Below are 26,921 nucleotides of genomic sequence, written 5' to 3' on the forward strand. Positions count from 1 at the left end.
AGAGAGCTCTTACAGAATGATGAGAATCAGAGAGCACTCAAGAAAGCTTCCCAGTTAGCCCCCTTAGGGTCAGGAACAGGAGGCCCCCCTTCTGAAGATACTACAGAGGTACCCAGTTCCAATAGCCATCCCTTAGATGAGAACCATACTACAGGGGAGGAAAGTGGTGAGGATACAGAAAGTAGTGATGATGAAGGGAGAACTAGCCCAGTGCCAAGTATTATACTTGGCCCAGCTAAACTAAGGCTATTGGGGACTGACAATGGGTTCACCCCATTGGATCTCCCCAGTGGACTTAACACAGGGCTTGGGAGGCAAAGGAATCACTCAGGTGACTCCAATGCTTCTCATGGCTCTAGAGGCTCTCAAGGTCACTCCAGGAAAAGGATGACCACCCCTCAGAGGAGGGAACATGAGGCCAGAATGCAGGAAGCCCAGCTGAGGATCAGGAAGCAGGAGCTAGAAGTAGCCCTGATGGAAGAAAAACTGAACAAGGCTAGGCAACCTAGAGAGAGTGGGTCTATACCCACTGGTGGCAGCATTGTCCCTAAGGACAAAGATAGGGTCTTTGACAATAGGAACCTGTCTAAGGTTGTGCCCCCCTACAAAAGTGGGGATGACATCCACAAATGGATAACTGCTCTTGAGAGAGCCTGCAAAGTACAGCAGGTTCCTGAAGACCAGTGGGCAGCAATCCTCTGGCTCTCCTTTGAAGGAAGAGGCAGAGACAGACTCCTCACTGTTAGAGAAGAGGATGTCAGAAACTACAGAGTCCTGAAGAGTGTTCTGGTAGATGGGTTAGGCTTAACCACTGAACAGTACAGGTTAATGTTCAGAGACACCCAAAAGACACAGACTCAGGACTGGTCTGAATATGTTGAATGTGCCACTAAGGCTTTGGAGGGTTGGTTGCTGGGAAGTAAGGTATCTGATTTTACAGGATTGTATAATTTGATGATGAGAGAACAGATTTTAAATAACTGTCAAAACCAGCAACTGCATCAACACTTGGTTGACTCTGATCTGACCTCTCCCCAAGAATTGGGAAAGAAGGCAGACAAATGGGTCAGAACCAGGGTTAAGCAAAAGAACCAGAACCAGGGCCAAGGGGGTGATTAGAAGAAAACAGACCAAAAGGGTGGAGATCAGAAACCTAAAGACCAGAAGTCTTCAACAGGGCCCCAAACTACTGCTAAGGAGGGTGGGTCCCAACAGTCCAAGAAGAAGAAAGAAGGTCAGAAGAAACCCTGGTGCAATCATTGTAAAAATACAACTCACTGGACTAGTGATTGCAAAAAGGGTGGAGCCCCCAACACTGTTGCCCCTAAGGCACCTGCTCCCAGTACTACTGTTAGCAGTGTTGGTCCCCAGACAAAGGGTGTAGTGGGAATCACTATGGGAACTGAAGGAGATTCTGACTTAGACAGAACCCTTACACAGGCAGTCTTGATCTGTGATGGGGACATTGATTTGTCCCTGACTGTGAGCCCCAGTAACCTGGGCAAGTACAGACAGACTCCTTTAATTAATGACAAAGTGGCTCAAGCCTACAGGGACACATGTGCCAGTGTCACTATGGTGACACCTGGCTTTGTGGACCCTGGACAGTACATACCAGGTGAGAACTACCTGGTGACCAATGCCAGCAATGCCACTACTTCACATAGTGTGGCAGTTGTTAACTTCTCATGGGGAGGGGTAACTGGCCTCAAAAGGGTTGTGGTTAGTGCAGACCTCCCAGTAGAATGTTTGTTGGGCAATGACCTAGAGAGTTCTCTATGGTCAGAAGTGGAGTACAGGACTCATGCAGAGATGTTAGGTATATCATCCCATGTCCTTGCTGTGACCAGGTCACAGGCCAAAAAGTGCCTCACTGAACCTCAGGTCTTGGATCCTGGAACAATGGACCAAGTACCTACCAAGAAGAAGAACAGGAGGGTCAAGGCTGTGCCTTCCCCCCTGCCTCAGAGTGATGATCAGCCTTCCCAGGAAGCTGATCTAGAGGACCCTGAAGGAACTGTCCCTGAAGAGCTTGAACCTGATCAGGTTGAGTTTCTGGGGACAGGGGGACCTTCAAGGGCTGACTTGAGGCAGGCTCAGTTATCCTGTCCCTCTCTTGAACCCCTCAGACAGCTGGCTGCTGCTGAGGCTGCTGGGAATGCTCAAGGTACCCATAAAGTGTATTGGGATGAAGGGCTCCTTTATTCAGAGGCTAGAGACCCCAAGCCTGGTGCAACCAGGAGGTTGGTCATACCTCTGCAATTTAGGGGCTTCCTTCTTACCTTGGCCCATGACATTCCTTTAGCAGGACACTTAGGCCAGAACAAGACCTGGGACAGGCTTGTCCCTCACTTTCACTGGCCTCATATGAATGAAGATACAAAGGAGTTTTGTCGCTCCTGTGTCACCTGCCAAGCCAGTGGCAAATCAGGTGGCACAACAAAGGCCCCCCTAATACCACTACCTGTGGTGGGGGTCCCCTTTGAAAGAGTGGGAATAGACATAGTGGGTCCCATGGATCCTCCCACTGCATCTGGGCACAGATTTATACTGGTGGTAGTGGATCATGCCACCAGGTATCCAGAGGCAATTCCCCTTAGGACCACTACAGCACCTGTTGTGGCCAGGGCCCTGCTGGGAGTATTCTCCAGAGTGGGGTTTCCTAAGGAGGTAGTATCTGACAGAGGTACCAACTTTATGTCAGGATACTTGACAGCTATGTGGAAGGAATGTGGTGTCAACTACAAGTTCACCACCCCTTATCACCCACAATGCAATGGGCTTGTTGAGAGATTCAACAAGACCCTAAAGGGTATGATCAAAGGATTACCTGAAAAGCTCAGGCGAAGATGGGATATCCTTCTACCCTGCCTTCTGTTTGCTTACAGAGAGGTCCCACAAAAAGGAGTTGGCTACAGCCCCTTTGAATTGTTGTTTGGGCACCCTGTGAGAGGCCCACTGTGTTTGGTGAAGGAAGGATTGGAGTTACCTCTCAAAAAGCCTAAGCTAGACATAGTGGACTATGTACTTGGTCTCCGCTCCAGGATGGCTGAGTATATGGAGAAGGCATCCAAAAACCTTGAGGCAAGCCAGGCCTTACAGAAAGCTTGGCATGACCAAAAGGCTGTCTTGGTTGAGTTTCAGCCAGGACAGAAGGTATGGGTGTTGGAGCCAGTGGCCCCAGCAGCACTCCAAGACAAATGGTCTGGACCCCATACAATCCTGGAAAAGAAGGGAGAGGTCACCTACTTGGTGGACCTAGGAACTCCCAGGAGTCCCCACAGGGTACTCCATGTTAACAGGCTTAAAGCATATGTTGACAGGGCAGACATGGGCTTGCTCATGGCTACAGATGAGGGACAGGAGGAAGAGAGTGACCCTCTCCCAGACCTGTTGTCTCAGAACCCTGAAGATGGCTCAGTTGAAGGAGTGACCCTTGGAGGCAACCTCACTGCCCATCAGCAGACTGAATGTAGACAGGTTCTACAATCCTTTTCACATATGTTTTCCTTGATACCTAGTCAAACTGACTGGTGTACCCATGTTGTGGACACTGGTGACAGTCTGCCTGTAAAGAACAAACTTTATAGACAACCTGACCACGTCAGGGACTGTATAAAGGCTGAGGTACATAAAATGCTGGAATTAGGTGTCATTGAACCCTCAGAGAGCCCCTGGGCTAGCCCAGTGGTTCTGGTCCCCAAACCTCACACCAAAGATGGCAAGAGAGAGATGAGGTTCTGTGTGGATTACAGAGGACTCAATGCTGTCACCAGGACAGATGCACACCCTATTCCAAGGGCAGATGAGCTCATAGACAAACTAGCTTCTGCAAAGTTTTTGAGCACATTTGACTTAACAGCTGGCTATTGGCAAATCAGATTAGCTGAGGAGTCTAAGGCCAAAACAGCATTCTCAACCCCAGGTGGGCATTATCAGTTTGTGGTGATGCCCTTTGGTCTGAAGAATGCACCTGCCACCTTCCAAAGGCTGGTGAACCAAGTCCTTACTGGGTTGGATGACTTTTGTGCAGCATATCTTGATGACATTGCTGTCTTTAGCTCCACCTGGGAGGATCACCTGATCCACCTGAAGAAGGCTCTGGAGGCCCTGCAGAGGGCAGGCCTCACTATCAAGGCTACTAAGTGCCAGATAGGGCAGAGTAAGGTTGTATATTTGGGCCACCTTGTAGGTGGAGGCCAAGTTCAACCACTGGAGAGTAAGATACAATCCATCCAGGACTGGTCCCCTCCAACCACCCAGACTCAAGTTCGAGCTTTCTTGGGCTTGACTGGGTACTACAGGAAGTTTGTTAAGAACTATGGGTCCATTGTGACTCCTCTTAATGATCTGACATCCAAGAAGATGCCCAAAAAGGTTCAGTGGACAGTAAGCTGTCAAAAGGCATTTGATGACCTGAAGAAGGCCATGTGCTCTGCACCTATCCTGAAAAGTCCTGACTACTCCAAAGAGTTGATTGTCCAAACAGATGCTTCTGAGTTGGGTGTGGGAGCTGTGCTGTCACAACTTAATGTAGATGGTCAAGACCAACCCATTGCTTTTATTAGCAGAAGGTTGACCCCCAGAGAGAAGAATTGGTCAGCTATTGAGAGGGAGGCCTTTGCTGTGGTGTGGGCCCTGAAGAAGCTGAGGCCATACTTGTTTGGCACTCACTTCAAGATTCAGACCGACCATAAGCCCCTCTTGTGGCTAAATCAGATGAAGGGTGAAAACCCCAAACTGCTTAGGTGGTCCATTTCCCTACAGGGGATGGACTTTACAGTGGAGCACCGGCCAGGTACTGACCATGGGAATGCAGATGGTCTCTCCAGGTACTTCCACTTGGGACATGAAGACGAGACTGGTCAAGGCTAGTTTAATGTCCCAGCGTTTGGGGGGGGTTGTGTAGGAGAGTAGGGTCTGCTAACCTATGGTCACCCCAAATTTTTGCTTTTTGCTTCATTGGTTTTTGACATATTGAGGCTGTGGGCCTGCCAATCAGACCCCCAGCCTGCTGTTCTCTCTACTAAATTAAAACTATGCACCCTAGGTGCATAACCAATTGGAAGTGGATCACCCTGTCAGCCCCTGTACCAGTGTACACTAGGTACCCAGGGCATTGGTGTACCCAAGGCCTGCCAAGGGCTGCAGCATGTATTATGCCACCCCAGGCTTGGCCTAACAATCTGACACAACTGGCTGATCACTCAGCTGGGGTAAGTTGGTGTAATCACCTCTTACTTAGGTGTAGTATACCTATACCTAACCTTAAATGGGACACCTGGTAACCTATAAGTCACTCCTATGGCAGGCCTTAACAATCCTGAAGGCAGAGTGCTTGGTTCCATGTGAGATGGTGCTCTGGCATGAGCTGAGCCTGTCTGCAGTGGTCGGAACAACTTCCTTCTACTGTTTCCAGATATCGTCATACCATATACTCTTAAGTGCATTATGAACCTCGCGGTTAAATGCTATCTTTGGTTTGGCTTTATCAAAACATGTCGAGTAAGGTGTCATACGAATTGGAATACTAACCCCTCGCCAATTCTGGCGACGGGGTTAGCATTCCACCCTTCTAGAGGGACTCGACATGTACAGTACCTGAAACCCGGGTAAAATCAGACATAGCCTCAGCTCCACAAAATGGATGCTGCCACCACAGACACAAGTCTGCCCTCCTGCTGCTGGGAGTCCTTCCAGCTTGGGAGGTGTGGACAAAGGGTTTCCTGCCAGGGGAGGTGCGTGCACCACCCCAGACAGGATTTTGTGTATTGGTCAGGTAGGGCTTGAAAGAAACCAGACATGCCTGTGGCTCACAAGGAGCCTCGGTGCATATGCCAGTTCAAACCGGTCCTGGGGCACACCAGTCCCGGGCCTGGGGCGAGCTGGACAAAGGATTGGGGGTGTAACCACCCCCCTTCCTGGTCCCACCCTTAGGGAGGGACCTAGCAGGTAGTCCGGCCCCTAGAATCCGCTTAAAGGTAGGAGCTGTGTCCTAAGACTTCAGACATCCTGGAATCAACTTGAAACTAAGAAGAAGACGGGAACTTCGACATTCTGCTGCACAGAAGACTGAAGAAAATCTCCCCTGTGGTCAGGGAGTGACCACCTTGCTAACGCAAGCACCATCCAGCGAATCAACGTCCGCTTTGCCGCCGCCTCCCGCCGGAGCCCGAGCCCAGAGACTGACAAGACCTGGACCTGCAGACCTCTCACCGCCCGATCCACAGTCCCTGAAAAGAGGAGACCCGTGGAGGCACCGAGACACGTGGAGCCAGCCATCTTGGAACGACTACGACAAGCTGACAAATGCAACAACCGAGGCTCCCTCCAAGTTGTGCTTTGGGATCTAAAAAGCCCAACCCCCGAGCAGTAGCTGCACCAAAGGTGAGTCCTCCAGCATCTCCACGATCTGCGTGGGGCCCTTCTGCATTTTGCCACTCGACGCGCCTAACCGGTTGCTGGCCCGCTGGCTAGTGGCCATCTTGGCGACGAAATCTACGACAAACACCACTGGTCTGGTTGCTCCAGACTGGCCCTTGCTCCCCTCCAAAGGAGCAATCCCTCTGACCTTGCTGGTCAGAACCAACAGCTGATTTCCGAATCCTTCTACAATTGCTTTTGCCAAGGCTTGTTTGCTGCGATCAAGTCGCCGACACCGCCGACAGCGAGAGCCTGCGTGGAACAGCTCGTGAGCCGACTCCTGGACGTCGTCGACCTTCAGGGACCACGTGGCTGCGGAGACAAGCTACCCCTCATCACCTGTTTGCACCCGACATCGCCTGGTACCCACCTGGTGCCACGCTGGTCACTGGCTAGTGACTGTGAACACTGTCCCCTCTGCTTACAGGTCTTCAACATCTCCGATCCACTCTTGGATCCACTGCATCTCTCCCGGACCGACCGCCTGCAGCATCTTTGTCTTCAAGCTCCACGGAACAGATAGAAGAAACCCGACGCACTTCGAGGCCTATGCACCCGCTTCCTGTGGGTGAGGTAAAGCTGGCACACCTGTGCCCAAGTGTAGTATTACATCTCTAGTGCCTGTGTTCCAAATCTTAAGTTCCTAGTCAACCCGGAAGATCTTCTTTGCAGTAACTTTGTACTTTTTACGCACCCATTGAAACCTATGGGAGCACGCGTGTGACTATTTGCTCTGCACACGCCACCCGTGGACCTCCTGGTCACTAACTGACGTTAGCTCCTTGTAGGCCCAGCGATTCTAGAGGCCCTAGGCCTTTTCCCTTTTCTGTTCGTGGTACTTATACCACTATTTTAGTATATGGTTTGAGTGGCCACCAGGGCCTATCCATATAATGTGCAACTTCTGTGTATTCTGTGATAATCTTGTTTGACGATTTGTGCTCCTGTGCTCATAAAGAGACTAGGGGTTACTTTGAGAAATAAATACATATATATTTTGAATATATATCTGTGTGGTGTCCTTTCATTGGTATAAAAGGGGGTTACATTTGGTAAAACAGCTGGCTTAACACGCTTCACGAGTTTAGCCTCAAAGACTGCTTAGCCTACGCTACCACTAGGGCAGCTAGTCCGAAAAGGTTGACTTACAACCACACCATAAGGGTTGCTTGGCATGGTACAAGGTGGTCACTAGAACTAGTGAACAGCATATACCAGGCCAACTTCTCACAGTCAGTGTCAGTCAGTCAGAGTCAGTCAGTCAGTGTCAGTCAGTTTCAGTCACTGTCAGTCTGTTTCAGTCACTGTCAGTCAGTTTCAGTCAGTCAGTCATTGTCAGTCAGTGTCATTCAGTGTCAGTCAGTCAGTGTCAGTCAGTGTCAGTCAGTCAGTATCAGTCAGTGTCAGTCAGTGTCAGTCAGTCAGTGTCAGTCAGTCAGTGTCAGTCAGTGTCAGTCAGTGTCAGTCGGTCAGTGTCAGTCGGTCAGTTTCAATTGGTCAGTGTCAGTCAGTCAGGGTCAGTCAGTGTCAGTCGATCAGTGTCAGTCAGTCAGTGTCAGTCAGACAGTGTCAGTCAGTGTTAGTCAGTGTCAGTCGGTCAGTGTCAGTCGGTCAGTGTCAGTCGGTCAGTGTCAGTCGGCCAGTCTCAGTCAGTCAATGTCAGTCAGTGTCAGTCAGTGAGTGTCAGTCAGTGAGTGTCTGTCAGTCAGTCAGTGTCAGTCAGTGTCAGTCAGTGTCAGTCGGTCAGTGTCAGTCGGTCAGTGTCAGTCAGTGTCAGTCAATGTCAGTCAGTCAGTGTCAGTCACTGTCAGTTGGTCAGTGTCAGTCGATCAGTGACAGTCAGTGTCAGTCAGTGTCAGTCAGTCAGTCAGTCATTATCAGTCAATGTCAGTCAGTGTCAGTCAATGTCAGTCAGTCAGTGTCAGTCAGTCAGTGTCAGTCAGTGAGTGTCTGTCAGTCAGTAAGTGTCAGTCAGTGTCAATCACTGTCAGTCGGTCAGTGTTAGTCGGTCAGTGTCAGTCGGTCAGTGTCTGTCGGTCAGTGTCAGTCAGTCAATGTCAGTCAGAGTCAGTGAGTGTCAGTCAGTGAGTGTCAGTCAGTGAGTGTCTGTCAGTCAGTGAGTGTCAGTCAGTGTCAGTCAGTGTCAGTCAGTGTCAGTCGGTCAGTGTCAGTCGGTCAGTGTCAATTGGTCAGTGTCAGTCAGTCAGTGTCAGTCGGTCAGTGTCAGTCGGTCATTGTCAGTCAGTGTCAGTCAATGTCAGTCAGTCAGTGTCAGTCAGTGTCAGTTGGTCAGTGTCAGTCAGTCAGTGTCAGTCAGTGTCAGTCAGTCAGTGTCAGTCAGTCAGTCAGACATTATCAGTCAATGTCAGTCAGTGTCAGTCAATGTCAGTTAGTCAGTGTCAGTCAGTCAGTGTCAGTCAGTGTCATTCGGTCAGTGTTAGTCTGTCAGTGTCAGTCAGAGTCAGTCATTATCAGTCAATGTCAGTCAGTGTCAGTCAATGTCAGTCAGTCAGTGTCAGTCAGTCAGTGTCAGTCAGTGAGTGTCTGTCAGTCAGTGAGTGTCAGTCAGTGTCAGTCACTGTCAGTCGGTCAGTGTCAGTCGGTCAGTGTCAGTCGGTCAGTGTCAGTCAGTCAATGTCAGTCAGTGTCAGTCAATCTCAGTCAGTCAGTGTCTGTCAGTGAGTGTCAGTCAGTGAGTGTCTGTCAGTCAGTGAGTGTCAGTCAGTGTCAGTCAGTGTCAGTCGGTCAGTGTCAGTTGGTCAGTTTCAATTGGTCAGTGTCAGTCAGTAAGTGTCAGTCAGTGTCAGTCGATCAGTGTCAGTCAGTCAGTGTCAGTCAGTCAGTGTCATTCAGTGTTAGTCAGTGTCAGTCGGTCAGTGTCAGTCAGTCAGTGTCAGTCGGTCAGTGTCAGTCAGTCAATGTCAGTCAGAGTCAGTCAGTGTCAGTCAGTGAGTGTCAGTCAGTGAGTGTCTGTCAGTCAGTGAGTGTCAGTCAGTGTCAGTCAGTGTCAGTCGGTCAGTGTCAGTTGGTCAGTGTCAATTGGTCAGTGTCAGTCAGTCAGTGTCAGTCAGTGTCAGTCGATCAGTGTCAGTCGTCAGTGTCAGTCAGTCAGTGTCAGTCAGTGTTAGTCAGTGTCAGTCAGTCAGTGTCAGTCAGTGTCAGTCAGTGTCAGTCAATGTCAGTCAGTCAGTGTCAGTCAGTCAGTGTCAGTCAGTGTCAGTCAGTGTCAGTCAGTCAGTGGCAGTCAGTGTCAGTCAGTCAGTGGCAGTAAGTCAGTGTCAGTCAATGTCAGTCAAGGTCAGTCAGTGTCAGTCAGTGTCAGTCAGTCGGTGTCAGTCAGTGTCAGTCAGACAGTGTCAGTCAGAGTCAGTCAGTGTCCGTCAGTGTCGGTCAGTGTCGGTCAGTGTCAGTCAGTGTCTGTCAGTGTCGGTCAGTGCCAGTCAGTGTCGGTCAGTGTGTTTCAGTCACTCAGTATCAGTCAGTTTCAGTCAGTAAATGTCAGTCAGTGTCAGTCAGTCAGTCACTGTTAGTCAGTGTCAGTCAGTCAGAGTCAGTCAGTCAGTGTCAGTCAGTTTCAGTCACTGTCAGTCTGTTTCAGTCACTGTCAGTCAGTTTCAGTCAGTCAGTCATTGTCAGTCAGTGTCATTCAGTGTCAGTCAGTCAGTGTCAGTCAGTGTCAGTCAGTCAGTATCAGTCAGTGTCAGTCAGTGTCAGTCAGTCAGTGTCAGTCAGTGAGTGTCAGTCAGTGTCAGTCAGTGTCAGTCGGTCAGTGTAAGTCGGTCAGTTTCAATTGGTCAGTGTCAGTCAGTCAGGGTCAGTCAGTGTCAGTCGATCAGTGTCAGTCAGTCAGTGTCAGTCAGTCAGTGTCAGTCAGTGTTAGTCAGTGTCAATCGGTCAGTGTCAGTCGGTCAGTGTCAGTCGGTCAGTGTCAGTCGTTCAGTCTCAGTCAGAGTCAGTGAGTGTCAGTCAGTGAGTGTCAGTCAGTGAGTGTCTGTCAGTCAGTTAGTGTCAGTCAGTGTCAGTCAGTGTCAGTCGGTCAGTGTCAGTCGGTCAGTGTCAATTGGTCAGTGTCAGTCAGTCAGTGTCAGTCAGTGTCAGTCGATCAGTGTCAGTCGGTCAATGTCAGTCAGTCATTGTCAGTCAGTGTTAGTCAGTGTAAGTCAGTCAGTGTCAGTCAGTCAGTGTCAGTCAGTGTCAGTCAATGTCAGTCAGTCAGTGTCAGTCAGTCAGTGTCAGTCAGTGTCAGTCAGTGTCAGTCAGTCAGTGACAGTCAGTGTCAGTCAGTCAGTGTCAGTCAGTCAGTGTCAGTCAATGTCAGTCAATGTCAGTCAGTGTCAGTCAGTGTCAGTCAGTCAGTGTCAGTCAGTGTCAGTCAGACAGTGTCAGTCAGATTCAGTCAGTGTCAGTCAGTGTCGGTCAGTGTCTGTAGGAGAGTAGGGTCTGCTATCCTATGGTCACCCCAAATTTTTGCTTTTTGCTTCACTGGTTTTTGACATATTGAGGCTGTGGGCCTGCCAATCAGACCCCCAGCCTGCTGTTCTCTCTACTAAATTAAAACTATGCACCCTAGGTGCATAACCAATTTGAAGTGGATCACCCTGTCAGCCCCTGTACCAGTGTACACTAGGTACCCAGGGCATTGGTGTACCCAAGGCCTGCCAGGGGCTGAAGCATGTATTATGCCACCCCAGGCTGGGCCTAACAATTTGACACAACTGGCTGATCACTCAGCTGGGGTAAGTTGGTGTAATCACCTCTTACTTAGGTGTAGTATACCTATACCTAACCTTAAATGGGACACCTGGTAACCTATAAGTCACTCCTATGGCAGGCCTTAACAATCCTGAAGGCAGAGTGCGTGGTTCCATGTGAGATGGTGCTCTGGCATGAGCTGAGCCTGTCTGCAGTGGTCGGAACAACTTCCTTCTACTGTTTCCAGATATCGTCATACCATATACTCTTAAGTGCATTATGAACCTCGCGGTTAAATGCTATCTTTGGTTTGGCTTTATCAAAACATGTCGAGTAAGGTGTCATACGAATTGGAATACTAACCCCTCGCCAATTCTGGCGACGGGGTTAGCATTCCACCCTTCTAGAGGGACACGACATGTACAGTACCTGAAACCCGGGTAAAATCAGACATAGCCTCAGCTCCACAAAATGGATGCTGCCACCACAGACACAAGTCTGCCCTCCTGCTGCTGGGAGTCCTTCCAGCTTGGGAGGTGTGGACAAAGGGTTTCCTGCCAGGGGAGGTGCGTGCACCACCCCAGACAGGATTTTGTGTATTGGTCAGGTAGGGCTTGAAAGAAACCAGACATGCCTGTGGCTCACAAGGAGCCTCGGTGCATATGCCAGTTCAAACCGGTCCTGGGGCACACCAGTCCCGGGCCTGGGGCGAGCTGGACAAAGGATTGGGGGTGTAACCACCCCCCTTCCTGGTCCCACCCATAGGGAGGGACCTAGCAGGTAGTCCGGCCCCTAGAATCCGCTTAAAGGTAGGAGCTGTGTCCTAAGACTTCAGACATCCTGGAATCAACTTAATACTAAGAAGAAGACGGGAACTTCGACGCTCTGCTGCACAGAGGACTGAAGCCAATCTCCCCTGTGGTCAGGGAGTGACCACCTTGCTAACGCAAGCACCATCCAGCGAATCAACGTCTGCTTTGCCGCCGCCTCCCGCCGGAGCCCGAGCCCAGAGACTGACAAGACCTGGACCTCCAGACCTCTCACCGCCCGATCCACAGTCCCTGAAAAGAGGAGACCCGTGGAGGCACCGAGACACGTGGAGCCGGCCATCTTGGAACGACTACGACAAGCTGACAAGTGCAACAACCGAGGCTTCCTCCAAGTTGTGCTTTGGGATCTGAGAAGCCCTACACCCGAGCAGCATCTGCACCAAAGGTGAGCCCCCCAGCATCTCCACGATCTGCGTGGGGCCCTTCTGCATTTTGCCACTCGACGCGCCTAACCGGTTGCTGGCCCACTGGCTAGTAGCCATCTTGGCGACGAACTTCAAGAAATACACCACTGGTCTGGTTGCTCCAGACTGGCCCTTGCTCCCCTCCAAAGGAGCAGTCCTTCTGACCTTGCTGGTCAGAACCATCAGCTTATTTCCTTTTCCTACAACAATTGCTTTTGCCAAGGCTTGTTTGCTTCGATCAAGTCGCCGACACCGCCGACAGCGAGAGCCTGCGTGGGACAGCTCGTGACTCGACTCCTGGACGTCGTTGACCTCCAGGGACCACGTGGCTGCAGAGGCAAGCTACACCTTTCTCCCTGTTTGCACCCGACATTGCCTGGTACCCACCTGGTGCCACGCCGGTCACTGGCTAGTGACTGTGAACACTGTCCCCTCTGCTTACAGGTCTTCAACATCCCCGATCCACTCTTGGATCCACTGCATCTCTCCCGGACCGACCGCCTGCAGCATCTTTGTCTTCAGGCTCCACGGAACAGATAGAAGAAACCCGACGCACTTCGAGGCCTATGCACCCGCTTCCTGTGGGTGAGGTAAAGCTGGCACACCTGTGCCCAAGTGTAGTATTACATCTCTAGTGCCTGTGTTCCAAATCTTGAGTTCCTAGTCCACCAGGAAGATCCTCTTTGCAGTAACTTTGTACTTTTTACGCACCCATTGAAACCTATGGGAGCACGCGTGTGACTATTTGCTCTGCACACGCCACCCGTGGACCTCCTGGTCACTAACTGACGTTAGCTCCTTGTAGGCCCAGCGATTCTAGAGGCCCTAGGCCTTTTCCCTTTTCTGTTCGTGGTACTTATACCACTATTTTAGTATATGGTTTGAGTGGCCACCAGGGCCTATCCATATAAAGTGCAACTTCTGTGTATTCTACTGTAAACTTGTTTGACGATTTGTGCTCCTGTGCTCATAAAGAGACTAGGGGTTACTTTGAGAAATAAATACATATATATTTTGAATATATATCTGTGTGGTGTCCTTTCATTGGTATAAAAGGGGGTTACATTTGGTAAAACAGCTGGCTTAACACGCTTCACGAGTTTAGCCTCAAAGACTGCTTAGCCTACGCTACCACTAGGGCAGCTAGTCCGAAAAGGTTGACTTACAACCACACCATAAGGGTTGCTTGGCATGGTACAGGGTGATCACTTTAACTAGTGAGCATCATATACCAGGCCAACTTCTCACATTGGTGAGCAGCGGTTGGATTTGAGCTTGCTGTGTTTTACCATTGTAATCTCTTGGTTACCAACTGAAAGATCACATAGGTACCTGTAGGTACATATAAAACAAGATTAGATATACATAAGTTCTACTGAACTTAGTTGTTGTAGAGCAAAGGGAGTAGCACACCCTGACTACAACTACTAGATAGGTTTAGTAGGCAAACCCAAGTGTAGGTAGATTGCAACACATCCACCCACACTTAAGAGCAATGGCCGGGGCAGAGGGGTCCACTGTACCCATCTCTGTTGAGAGTGACCCCCAGAGGGCACCATCCAGCATTGCTACCCTTAATCAGAATGAGCTCAGGCATTTGGCAACTCTTAGAGGCCTTAAACAGCCCAAGAACCCTACCTCTGCTGAGCTCAGAGAACTCTTACAGAATGATGAGAATCAGAGAGAACTCAAGAAAGCTTCCCAGTTAGCCCCCTTAGGGTCAGGAACAGGAGGCCCCCCTTCTGAAGATGCTACAGAGGTACCCAGTTCCAATAGCCATCCCTTAGATGAGAATCATACTACAGGGGAGGAAAGTGGTGAGGATACAGAAAGTAGTGATGATGAAGGGAGAACTAGCCCAGTGCCAAGTGTTATACTTGGCCCAGCTAAACTAAGGCTATTGGGGATTGACAGTGGGTTTACCCCATTGGATCTCCCCAGTGGACTTAACACAGGGCTTGGGAGGCAAAGGAATCGCTCAGGTGACTCCAATGCTTCTCATGGCTCTAGAGGCTCTCAAGGTCACTCCAGGAAAAGGATGACCACCCCTCAGAGGAGGGAACATGAGGCCAGAATGCAGGAAGCCCAGCTGAGGATCAGGAAGCAGGAGCTAGAAGTAGCCCTGATGGAAGAAAAACTGAACAAGGCTAGGCAACCTAGAGAGAGTGGGTCTATACCCACTGGTGGCAGCATTGTCCCTAAGGACAAAGATAGGGTCTTTGACAATAGGAACCTGTCTAAGGTTGTGCCCCCCTACAAAAGTGGGGATGACATCCACAAATGGATAACTGCTCTTGAGAGAGCCTGCAAAGTACAGCAGGTTCCTGAAGACCAGTGGGCAGCAATCCTCTGGCTCTCCTTTGAAGGAAGAGGCAGAGACAGACTCCTCACTGTTAGAGAAGAGGATGTCAGAAACTACAGAGTCCTGAAGAGTGTTCTAGTAGATGGGTTAGGCTTAACCACTGAACAGTACAGGTTAATGTTCAGAGACACCCAAAAGACACAGACTCAGGACTGGTCTGAATATGTTGAATGTGCCACTAAGGCTTTGGAGGGTTGGTTGCTGGGAAGTAAGGTATCTGATTTTACAGGATTGTATAATTTGATGATGAGAGAACAGATTTTAAATAACTGTCAAAACCAGCAACTGCATCAACACTTGGTTGACTCTGATCTGACCTCTCCCCAAGAATTGGGAAAGAAGGCAGACAAATGGGTCAGAACCAGGGTTAAGCAAAAGAACCAGAACCAGGGCCAAGGGGGTGATCAGAAGAAAACAGACCAAAAGGGTGGAGATCAGAAATCTAAAGACCAGAAGTCTTCAACAGGGCCCCAAACTACTGCTAAGGAGGGTGGGTCCCAACAACAGTCCAAAAAGAAGAAAGAAGGTCAAAAGAAACCCTGGTGCAATCATTGCAAAAATACAACTCACTGGACTAGTGATTGCAAAAAGGGTGGAGCCCCCAACACTGTTGCCCCTAAGGCACCTGCTCCCAGTACTACTGTTAGCAGTGTTGGTCCCCAGACAAAGGGTGTAGTGGGAATCACTATGGGAACTGAAGGAGATTCTGACTTAGACAGAACCCTGACACAGGCAGTCTTGATCTGTGATGGGGACATTGATTTGTCCCTGACTGTGAGCCCCAGTAACCTGGGCAAGTACAGACAGACTCCTTTAATTAATGACAAAGTGGCTCAAGCCTACAGGGACACATGTGCCAGTGTCACTATGGTGACACCAGGCTTTGTGGACCCTGGACAGTACATACCAGGTGAGAACTACCTGGTGACCAATGCCAGCAATGCCACTACTTCACACAGTGTGGCAGTTGTTAACTTCTCATGGGGAGGGGTAACTGGCCTCAAAAGGGTTGTGGTTAGTGCAGACCTCCCAGTAGAATGTTTGTTGGGCAATGACCTAGAGAGTTCTCTATGGTCAGAAGTGGAGTACAGGACTCATGCAGAGATGTTAGGTATATCATCACATGTCCTTGCTGTGACCAGGTCACAGGCCAAAAAGTGCCTCACTGAACCTCAGGTCTTGGATCCTGGAACAATGGACCAAGCACCTACCAAGAAGAAGAACAGGAGGGTCAAGGCTGTGCCTTCCCCCCTGCCTCAGAGTGATGATCAGCCTTCCCAGGAAGCTGATCTAGAGGACCCTGAAGGAACTGTCCCTGAAGAGCTTGAACCTGATCAGGTTGAGTTTCTGGGGACAGGGGGACCTTCAAGGGCTGACTTGAGGCAGGCTCAGTTATCCTGTCCCTCTCTTGAACCCCTCAGACAGCTGGCTGCTGCTGAGGCTGCTGGGAATGCTCAAGGTACCCATAAAGTGTATTGGGATGAAGGGCTCCTTTATTCAGAGGCTAGAGACCCCAAGCCTGGTGCTACCAGGAGGTTGGTTATACCTCTGCAATTTAGGGGCTTCCTTCTTACCTTGGCCCATGACATTCCTTTAGCAGGACACTTAGGCCAGAACAAGACTTGGGACAGACTTGTCCCTCACTTTCACTGGCCTCATATGAATGAAGATACAAAGGAGTTTTGTCGCTCCTGTGTGACCTGCCAAGCCAGTGGCAAATCAGGTGGCACAACAAAGGCCCCCCTAATACCACTACCTGTGGTGGGGGTCCCCTTTGAAAGAGTGGGAATAGACATAGTGGGTCCCATGGATCCTCCCACTGCATCTGGGCACAGATTTATACTGGTGGTAGTGGATCATGCCACCAGGTATCCAGAGGCAATTCCCCTTAGGACCACTACAGCTCCTGTTGTGGCCAGGGCCCTGCTAGGAGTATTCTCCAGAGTGGGGTTTCCTAAGGAGGTAGTATCTGACAGAGGTACCAACTTTATGTCAGGATACTTGACAGCTATGTGGAAGGAATGTGGTGTCAACTACAAGTTCACCACCCCTTATCACCCACAATGCAATGGGCTTGTTGAGAGATTCAACAAGACCCTAAAGGGTATGATCAAAGGATTACCTGAAAAGCTCAGGCGAAGATGGGACATCCTTCTACCCTGCCTTCTGTTTGCTTACAGAGAGGTCCCACAAAAAGGAGTTGGCTACAGCCCCTTTGAATTGTTGTTTGGGCACCCTGTGAGAGGCCCACTGTGTTTGGTGAAGGAAGGATGGGAGTTACCTCTCAAAAAGCCTAAGCTAGACATAGTGGACTATGTACTTGGTCTCCGCTCCAGGATGGCTGAGTATATGGAGAAGGCATCCAAAAACCTTGAGGCAAGCCAGGCCTTACAGAAAGCTTGGCATGACCAAAAGGCTGTCTTGGTTGAGTTTCAGCCAGGACAGAAGGTATGGGTGTTGGAGCCAGTGGCCCCAGCAGCACTCCAAGACAAATGGTCTGGACCCCATACAATCCTGGAAAAGAAGGGAGAGGTCACCTACTTGGTCGACCTAGGAACTCCCAGGAGTCCCCACAGGGTACTCCATGTTAACAGGCTTAAAGCATATGTTGACAGGGCAGACATGGGCTTGCTCATGGCTACAGATGAGGGACAGGAGGAAGAGAGTGACCCTCTCCCAGACCTGTTGTATCAGAACCCTGAAGATGGCTCAGTTGAAGGAGTGACCCTTGGAGGCAACCTCACTGCCCATCAGCAGACTGAATGTAGACAGGTTCTACAATCATTTTCACATATGTTTTCCTTGATACCTAGTCAAACTGACTGGTGTACCCATGTGGTGGACACTGGTGACAGTCTGCCTGTAAAGAACAAGCTTTACAGACAACCTGACCACGTCAGGGACTGTATAAAGGCTGAGGTACATAAAATGCTGGAATTAGGTGTCATTGAACCCTCAGAGAGCCCCTGGGCTAGCCCAGTGGTTCTGGTCCCCAAACCTCACACCAAGGATGGCAAGAGAGAGATGAGGTTCTGTGTGGATTACAGAGGACTCAATGCTGTCACCAGGACAGATGCACACCCTATTCCAAGGGCAGATGAGCTCATAGACAAACTAGCTTCTGCAAAGTTTTTGAGCACATTTGACTTAACAGCTGGCTATTGGCAAATCAGATTAGCTGAGGAGTCTAAGGCCAAAACAGCATTCTCAACCCCAGGTGGGCACTACCAGTTTGTGGTGATGCCCTTTGGTCTGAAGAATGCACCTGCCACCTTCCAAAGGCTGGTGAACCAAGTCCTTACTGGGTTGGATGACTTTTGCGCAGCATATCTGGATGACATTGCTGTCTTTAGCTCCACCTGGGAGGATCACCTGATCCACCTGAAGAAGGCTCTTGAGGCTCTGCAAAGGGCAGGCCTCACTATCAAGGCTACAAAGTGCCAGATAGGGCAGAGTAAGGTTGTATATTTGGGCCACCTTGTAGGTGGAGGCCAAGTTCAACCACTGGAGAGTAAGATACAATCCATCAAGGACTGGTCCCCTCCAACCACCCAGACTCAAGTGCGAGCTTTCTTGGGCTTGACTGGGTACTACAGGAAGTTTGTTAAGAACTATGGGTCCATTGTGACTCCTCTTAATGATCTGACATCCAAGAAGATGCCCAAAAAGGTTCAGTGGACAGTAAGCTGTCAAAAGGCATTTGATGACCTGAAGGAGGCCATGTGCTCTGCACCTATCCTGAAAAGTCCTGACTACTCCAAAGAGTTTATTGTCCAAACAGATGCTTCTGAGTTGGGTGTGGGAGCTGTGCTGTCACAACTTAATGTAGATGGTCAAGACCAACCCATTGCTTTTATTAGCAGAAGGTTGACCCCCAGAGAGAAGAATTGGTCAGCTATTGAGAGGGAGGCCTTTGCTGTGGTGTGGGCCCTGAAGAAGCTGAGGCCATACTTGTTTGGCACTCACTTCAAGATTCAGACCGACCATAAGCCCCTCTTGTGGCTAAATCAGATGAAGGGTGAAAACCCCAAACTGTTTAGGTGGTCCATTTCCCTACAGGGGATGGACTTTACAGTGAAGCACCGGCCAGGTACTGACCATGGGAATGCAGATGGTCTCTCCAGGTACTTCCACTTAGGACATGAAGACGAGACTGGTCAAGGCTAGTTTAATGTCCCAGCGTTTGGGGGGGGGGTTGTGTAGGAGAGTAGGGTCTGCTATCCTATGGTCACCCCAAATTTTTGCTTTTTGCTTCACTGGTTTTTGACATATTGAGGCTGTGGGCCTGCCAATCAGACCCCCAGCCTGCTGTTCTCTCTACTAAATTAAAACTATGCACCCTAGGTGCATAACCAATTGGAAGTGGATCACCCTGTCAGCCCCTGTACCAGTGTACACTAGGTACCCAGGGCATTGGTGTACCCAAGGCCTGCCAGGGGCTGAAGCATGTATTATGCCACCCCAGGCTGGGCCTAACAATTTGACACAACTGGCTGATCACTCAGCTGGGGTAAGTTGGTGTAATCACCTCTTACTTAGGTGTAGTATACCTATACCTAACCTTAAATGGGACACCTGGTAACCTATAAGTCACTCCTATGGCAGGCCTTAACAATCCTGAAGGCAGAGTGCGTGGTTCCATGTGAGATGGTGCTCTGGCATGAGCTGAGCCTGTCTGCAGTGGTCGGAACAACTTCCTTCTACTGTTTCCAGATATCGTCATACCATATACTCTTAAGTGCATTATGAACCTCGCGGTTAAATGCTATCTTTGGTTTGGCTTTATCAAAACATGTCGAGTAAGGTGTCATACAAATTGGAATACTAACCCCTCGCCAATTCTGGCGACGGGGTTAGCATTCCACCCTTCTAGAGGGACACGACATGTACAGTACCTGAAACCCGGGTAAAATCAGACATAGCCTCAGCTCCACAAAATGGATGCTGCCACCACAGACACAAGTCTGCCCTCCTGCTGCTGGGAGTCCTTCCAGCTTGGGAGGTGTGGACAAAGGGTTTCCTGCCAGGGGAGGTGCATGCACCACCCCAGACAGGATTTTGTGTATTGGTCAGGTAGGGCTTGAAAGAAACCAGAAATGCCTGTGGCTCACAAGGAGCCTCGGTGCATATGCCAGTTCAAACCGGTCCTGGGGCACACCAGTCCCGGGCCTGGGGCGAGCTGGACAAAGGATTGGGGGTGCAACCACCCCCCTTCCTGGTCCCACCCATAGGGAGGGACCTAGCAGGTAGTCCGGCCCCTAGAATCCGCTTAAAGGTAGGAGCTGTGTCCTAAGACTTCAGACATCCTGGAATCAACTTGAAACTAAGAAGAAGACGGGAACTTCGACATTCTGCTGCACAGAAGACTGAAGGAAATCTCCCCTGTGGTCAGGGAGTGACCACCTTGCTAACGCAAGCACCATCCAGCGAATCAACGTCTGCTTTGCCGCCGCCTCCCGCCGGAGCCCGAGCCCAGAGACTGACAAGACCTGGACCTCCAGACCTCTCACCGCCCGATCCACAGTCCCTGAAAAGAGGAGACCCGTGGAGGCACCGAGACACGTGGAGCCAGCCATCTTGAAACGACCACGACAAGCTGACAAGTGCAACAACCGAGGCTCCCTCCAAGTTCTGCTTTGGGATCTGAGAAGCCCAACCCTCGAGCAGCATCTGCACCAAAGGTGAGCCCTCCAGCATCTCCACGATCTGCGTAGGGCCCTTCTGCATTTTGCCACTCGACGTGCCTAACCGGTTGCTGGTCCGCTGGCTAGTAGCCATCTTGGCAACGAAATTTACGAAATACACCACTGGTCTGGTTGCTCCAGACTGGCCCTTGCTCCCCTCCAAAGGAGCAGTCCCTCTGACCTTGCTGGTCAGAACCATCAGCTTATTTCATCTCCTACAACAATTGCTTTTGCCAAGGATTATTTGCTTCGATCAAGTCGCCGACACCGCCGACAGCGAGAGTCTGCGTGGGACAGCTCGTGAACCGACTCCTGGACGTCGTCGACCTCCAGGGACCACGTGGCTGCAGAGACAAGCTACACCTTTCTTCCTGTTTGCACCCGACATTGCCTGGTACCCACCTGGTGCCACGCTGGTCACTGGCTAGTGACTGTGAACACTGTCCCCTCTGCTTACAGGTCTTCAACATCTCCGATCCACTCTTGGATCCACCGCATCTCTCCCAGACCGACCGCCTGCAGCATCTTTGTCTTCAGGCTCCACGGAACAGATAGAAGAAACCCGACGCACTTCGAGGCCTATGTACCCGCTTCCTGTGGGTGAGGTAAAGCTGGCCCTCCTGTGCCCAAGTGTAGTATTACATCTCTAGTGCCTGTGTTCCAAATCTTGAGTTCCTAGTCCATCCGAAAGATCCTTTTTGCAGTAACTTTGTACTTTTTACGCACCCATTGAAACCTATGGGAGCACGCGTGTGACTATTTGCTCTGCACACGCCACCCGTGGACCTCCTGGTCACTAACTGAAGTTAGCTCCTTGTAGGCCCAGCGATTCTAGAGGCCCTAGGCCTTTTCCCTTTTCTGTTCGTGGTACTTATACCACTATTTTAGTATATGGTTCGAGCGGCCACCAGGGCCTATCCATATAAAGTGCAACTTCTGTTTATTCTACTGTAATCTTGTTTGACGATTTGTGCTCCTGTGCTCATAAAGAGACTAGGGGTTACTTTGAGAAATAAATACATATATATTTTGAATATATATCTGTGTGGTGTCCTTTCATTGGTATAAGAGGGGGTTGCATTTGGTAAAACAGCTGGCTTAACACGCTTCACGAGTTTAGCCTCAAAGACTGCTTAGCCTACGCTACCACTAGGGCAGCTAGTCCGAAAAGGTTGACTTACAACCACACCATAAGGGTTGCTTGGCATGGTACAAGGTGATCACTTTAACTAGTGAGCATCATATACCAGGCCAACTTCTCACATTGGTGAGCAGCGGTTGGATTTGAGCTTGCTGTGTTTTACCATTGTAATCTCTTGGTTACCAATTGAAAGATCACATAGGTACCTGTAGGTACATATAAAACAAGATTAGATATACATAAGTTCTACTGAACTTAGTTGTTGTAGAGCAAAGGGAGTAGCACACCCTGACTACAACTACTAGATAGGTTTAGTAGGTAAACCCAAGTGTAGGTAGATTGCAACACATCCACTCACACTTAAGAGCAATGGCTGGGGCAGAGGGGTCCAATGTACCTATCTCTGTTGAGAGTGACCCCCAGAGGGCACCATCCATCTTTGCTACCCTTAATCAGAATGAGCTCAGGCATTTGGCAACTCTTAGAGGCCTTAAACAGCCCAAGAACCCTACCTCTGCTGAGCTCAGAGAACTCTTGCAAAATGATGAAAATCAGAGAGAGCTCAAGAAAGCTTCCCAGTTAGCCCCCTTAGGGTCGGGAACAGGAGGCCCCCCTTCTGAAGATGCTACAGAAGTACCCCTTTCCAATAGCCATCCCTTAGATGAGAACCATACTACAGAGGAGGAAAGTGGGGAGGATACAGAAAGTAGTGATGATGAAGGGAGAACTAGCCCAGTGCCAAGTGTTATACTTGGCCCAGCTAAACTAAGGCTATTGGGGACTGACAATGGGATCATCCCATTGGATCTCCCCAGTGGACTTAACCAGGGGCTTGGGAGGCAAAGGAATCGCTCAGGTGACTCTAATGCTTCTCATGCCTCTAGAGGCTCTCAAGGTCACTCCAGGAAAAGGATGACCACCCCTCAGAGGAGGGAACATGAGGCCAGAATGCAGGAAGCCCAGCTGAGGATCAGGAAGCAGGAGCTAGAAGTAGCCCTGATGGAAGAAAAACTGAACAAGGCTAGGCAACCTAGAGAGAGTGGGTCTATACCCACTGGTGGCAGCATTGTCCCTAAGGACAAAGATAGGGTCTTTGATAATAGGAACCTGTCTAAGGTTGTGCCCCCCTACAAAAGTGGGGATGACATCCACAAATGGATAACTGCTCTTGAGAGAGCCTGCAAAGTACAGCAGGTTCCTGAAGACCAGTGGGCAGCAATCCTCTGGCTCTCCTTTGAAGGAAGAGGCAGAGACAGACTCCTCACTGTTAGAGAAGAGGATGTCAGAAACTACAGAGTCCTGAAGAGTGTTCTGGTAGATGGGTTAGGCTTAACCACTGAACAGTACAGGTTAATGTTCAGCGACACCCAAAAGACACAGACTCAGGACTGGTCTGAATATGTTGAATATGCCACTAAGGCTTTGGAGGGTTGGTTGCTGGGAAGTAAGGTATCTGATTTTACAGGATTGTATAATTTGATGATGAGAGAACAGATTTTAAATAACTGTCAAAACCAGCAACTGCATCAACACTTGGTTGACTCTGATCTGACCTCTCCCCAAGAATTGGGAAAGAAGGCAGACAAATGGGTCAGAACCAGGGTTAAGCAAAAGAACCAGAACCAGGGTGTAGGAGAGTAGGGTCTGCTATCCTATGGTCACCCCAAATTTTTGCTTTTTGCTTCACTGGTTTTTGACATATTGAGGCTGTGGGCCTGCCAATCAGACCCCCAGCCTGCTGTTCTCTCTACTAAATTTAAACTATGCACCCTAGGTGCATAACCAATTGGAAGTGGATCACCCTGTCAGCTCCTGTACCAGTGTACACTAGGTACCCAGGGCATTGGTGTACCCAAGGCCTGCCAGGGGCTGCAGCATGTATTATGCCACCCCAGGCTTGGCCTAACAATCTGACACAACTGGCTGATCACTCAGCTGGGGTAAGTTGGTGTAATCACCTCTTACTTAGGTGTAGTATACCTATACCTAACCTTAAATGGGACACCTGGTAACCTATAAGTCACTCCTATGGCAGGCCTTAACAATCCTGAAGGCAGAGTGCTTGGTTCCATGTGAGATGGTGCTCTGGCATGAGCTGAGCCTGTCTGCAGTGGTCGGAACAACTTCCTTCTACTGTTTCCAGATATCGTCATACCATATACTCTTAAGTGCATTATGAACCTCGCGGTTAAATGCTATCTTTGGTTTGGCTTTATCAAAACATGTCGAGTAAGGAGTCATACGAATTGGAATACTAACCCCTCGCCAATTCTGGCGACGGGGTTAGCATTCCACCCTTCTAGAGGGACACGACATGTACAGTACCTGAAACCCGGGTAAAATCAGACATAGCCTCAGCTCCACAAAATGGATGCTGCCACCACAGACACAAGTCTGCCCTCCTGCTGCTGGGAGTCCTTCCAGCTTGGGAGGTGTGGACAAAGGGTTTCCTGCCAGGGGAGGTGCGCGCACCACCCCAGACAGGATTTTGTGTATTGGTCAGGTAGGGCTTGAAAGAAACCAGACATGCCTGTGGCTCAGAAGGAGCCTCGGTGCATATGCCAGTTCAAACCGGTCCTGGGGCACACCAGTCCCGGGCCTGGGGCGAGCTGGACAAAGGATTGGGGGTGTAACCACCCCCCTTCCTGGTCCCACCCATAGGGAGGGACCTAGCAGGTAGTCCGGCCCCTAGAATCCGCTTAAAGGTAGGAGCTGTGTCCTAAGACTTCAGACATCCTGGAATCAACTTGAAACTAAGAAGAAGACGGAACTTCGACATTCTGCTGCACAGAAGACTGAAGGAAATCTCCCCTGTGGTCAGGGAGTGACCACCTTGCTAACGCAAGCACCATCCAGCGAATCAATGTCTGCTTTGCCACCGCCTCCCGCCGGAGCCCGAGCCCAGAGACTGACAAGACCTGGACCTCCAGACCTCTCACCGCCCGATCCACAGTCCCTGAAAAGAGGAGACCCGTGGAGGCACCGAGACACGTGGAGCCAGCCATCTTGAAACGACCACGACAAGCTGACAAGTGCAACAACCGAGGCTCCCTCCAAGTTGTGCTTTGGGATCTGAGAAGCCCAACCCTCGAGCAGCATCTGCACCAAAGGTGAGCCCTCCAGCATCTCCACGATCTGCTTGGGGCCCTTCTGCATTTTGCCACTCGACGCGCCTAACCGGTTGCTGGCCCGCTGGCTAGTAGCCATCTTGGTGACGAACTTTACAAAATACACCGCTGATCTGGTTGCTCCAGACTGGCCCTTGCTCCCCTCCAAAGGAGCAGTCCCTCTGACCTTGCTGGTCAGAACCATCAGCTTATTTTATCTCCTACAACAATTGCTTTTGCCAAGGCTTGTTTGCTTTGATCAAGTCGCCGATACCGCCGACAGCGAGAGCCTGCGTGGGACAGCTCGTGAACCGACTCCTGCACGTCGTCGACCTCCAGGGACCACGTAGCTGCAGAGACAAGCTACACCTTTCTTCCTGTTTGCACCCGACATTGCCTGGTACCCACCTGGTGCCACGCTGGTCACTGGCTAGTGACTGTGAACACTGTCCCCTCTGCTTACAGGTCTTCAACATCTCCGATCCACTCTTGGATCCACCGCATCTCTCCCGGACCGACTGCCTGCAGCATCTTTGTCTTCAGGCTCCACGGAACAGATAGAAGAAACCCGACGCACTTCGAGGCCTATGCACCCGCTTCCTGTGGGTGAGGTAAAGCTGGCACTCCTGTGCCCAAGTGTAGTATTACATCTCTAGTGCCTGTGTTCCAAATCTTGAGTTCCTAGTCCATCCGGAAGATCCTCTTTGCAGTAACTTTGTACTTTTTACGCACCCATTGAAACCTATGGGAGCACGAGTGTGACTATTTGCTCTGCACACGCCACCCGTGGACCTCCTGGTCACTAACTGAAGTTAGCTCCTTGTAGGCCCAGCGATTCTAGAGGCCCTAGGCCTTTTCCCTTTTCTGTTCGTGGTACTTATACCAATATTTTAGTATATGGTTCGAGCAGCCACCAGGGCCTATCCATATAAAGTGCAACTTCTGTGTATTCTACTGTAATCTTGTTTGACGATTTGTGCTCCTGTGCTCATAAAGAGACTAGGGGTTACTTTGAGAAATAAATACATATATATTTTGAATATATATCTGTGTGGTGTCCTTTCATTGGTATAAAAGGGGGTTGCATTTGGTAAAACAGCTGGCTTAACACGCTTCACGAGTTTAGCCTCAAAGACTGCTTAGCCTACGCTACCACTAGGGCAGCTAGTCCGAAAAGGTTGACTTACAACCACACCATAAGGGTTGCTTGGCATTGTACAAGGTGATCACTTTAACTAGTGAGCATCATATACCAGGCCAACTTCTCACATTGGTGAGCAGCGGTTGGATTTGAGCTTGCTGTGTTTTACCATTGTAATCTCTTGGTTACCAATTGAAAGATCACATAGGTACCTGTAGGTACATATAAAACAAGATTAGATATACATAAGTTCTACTGAACTTAGTTGTTGTAGAGCAAAGGGAGTAGCACACCCTGACTACAACTACTAGATAGGTTTAGTAGGTAAACCCAAGTGTAGGTAGATTGCAACACATCCACCCACACTTAAGAGCAATGGCTGGGGCAGAGGGGTCCACTGTACCCATCTCTGTTGAGAGTGACCCCCAGAGGGCACCATCCATCTTTGCTACCCTTAATCAGAATGAGCTCAGGCATTTGGAAACTCTTAGAGGCCTTAAACAGCCCAAGAACCCTACCTCTGCTGAGCTCAGAGAACTCTTGCAAAATGATGAAAATCAGAGAGAGCTCAAGAAAGCTTCCCAGTTAGCCCCCTTAGGGTCAGGAACAGGAGGCCCCCCTTCTGAAGATGGTACAGAAGTACCCCTTTCCAATAGCCATCCCTTAGATGAGAACCATACTACAGAGGAGGAAAGTGGGGAGGATACAGAAAGTAGTGATGATGAAGGGAGAACTAGCCCAGTGCCAAGTGTTATACTTGGCCCAGCTAAACTAAGGCTATTGGGGACTGAAAATGGAATCATCCCATTGGATCTCCCCAGTGGACTTAACCAGGGGCTTGGGAGGCAAAGGAATCGCTCAGGTGACTCTAATGCTTCTCATGCCTCTAGAGGCTCTCAAGGTCACTCCAGGAAAAGGATGACCACCCCTCAGAGGAGGGAACATGAGGCCAGAATGCAGGAAGCCCAGCTGATGATCAGGAAGCAGGAGCTAGAAGTAGCCCTGATGGAAGAAAAACTGAACAAGGCTAGGCAACCTAGAGAGAGTGGGTCTATACCCACTGGTGGCAGCATTGTCCCTAAGGACAAAGATAGGGTCTTTGATAATAGGAACCTGTCTAAGGTTGTGCACCCCTAC

Source organism: Triturus cristatus, chromosome 1_1, assembly GCF_964204655.1.
Source record: "Triturus cristatus chromosome 1_1, aTriCri1.1, whole genome shotgun sequence".
In the NCBI taxonomy this organism is placed as follows: domain Eukaryota; kingdom Metazoa; phylum Chordata; class Amphibia; order Caudata; family Salamandridae; genus Triturus; species Triturus cristatus.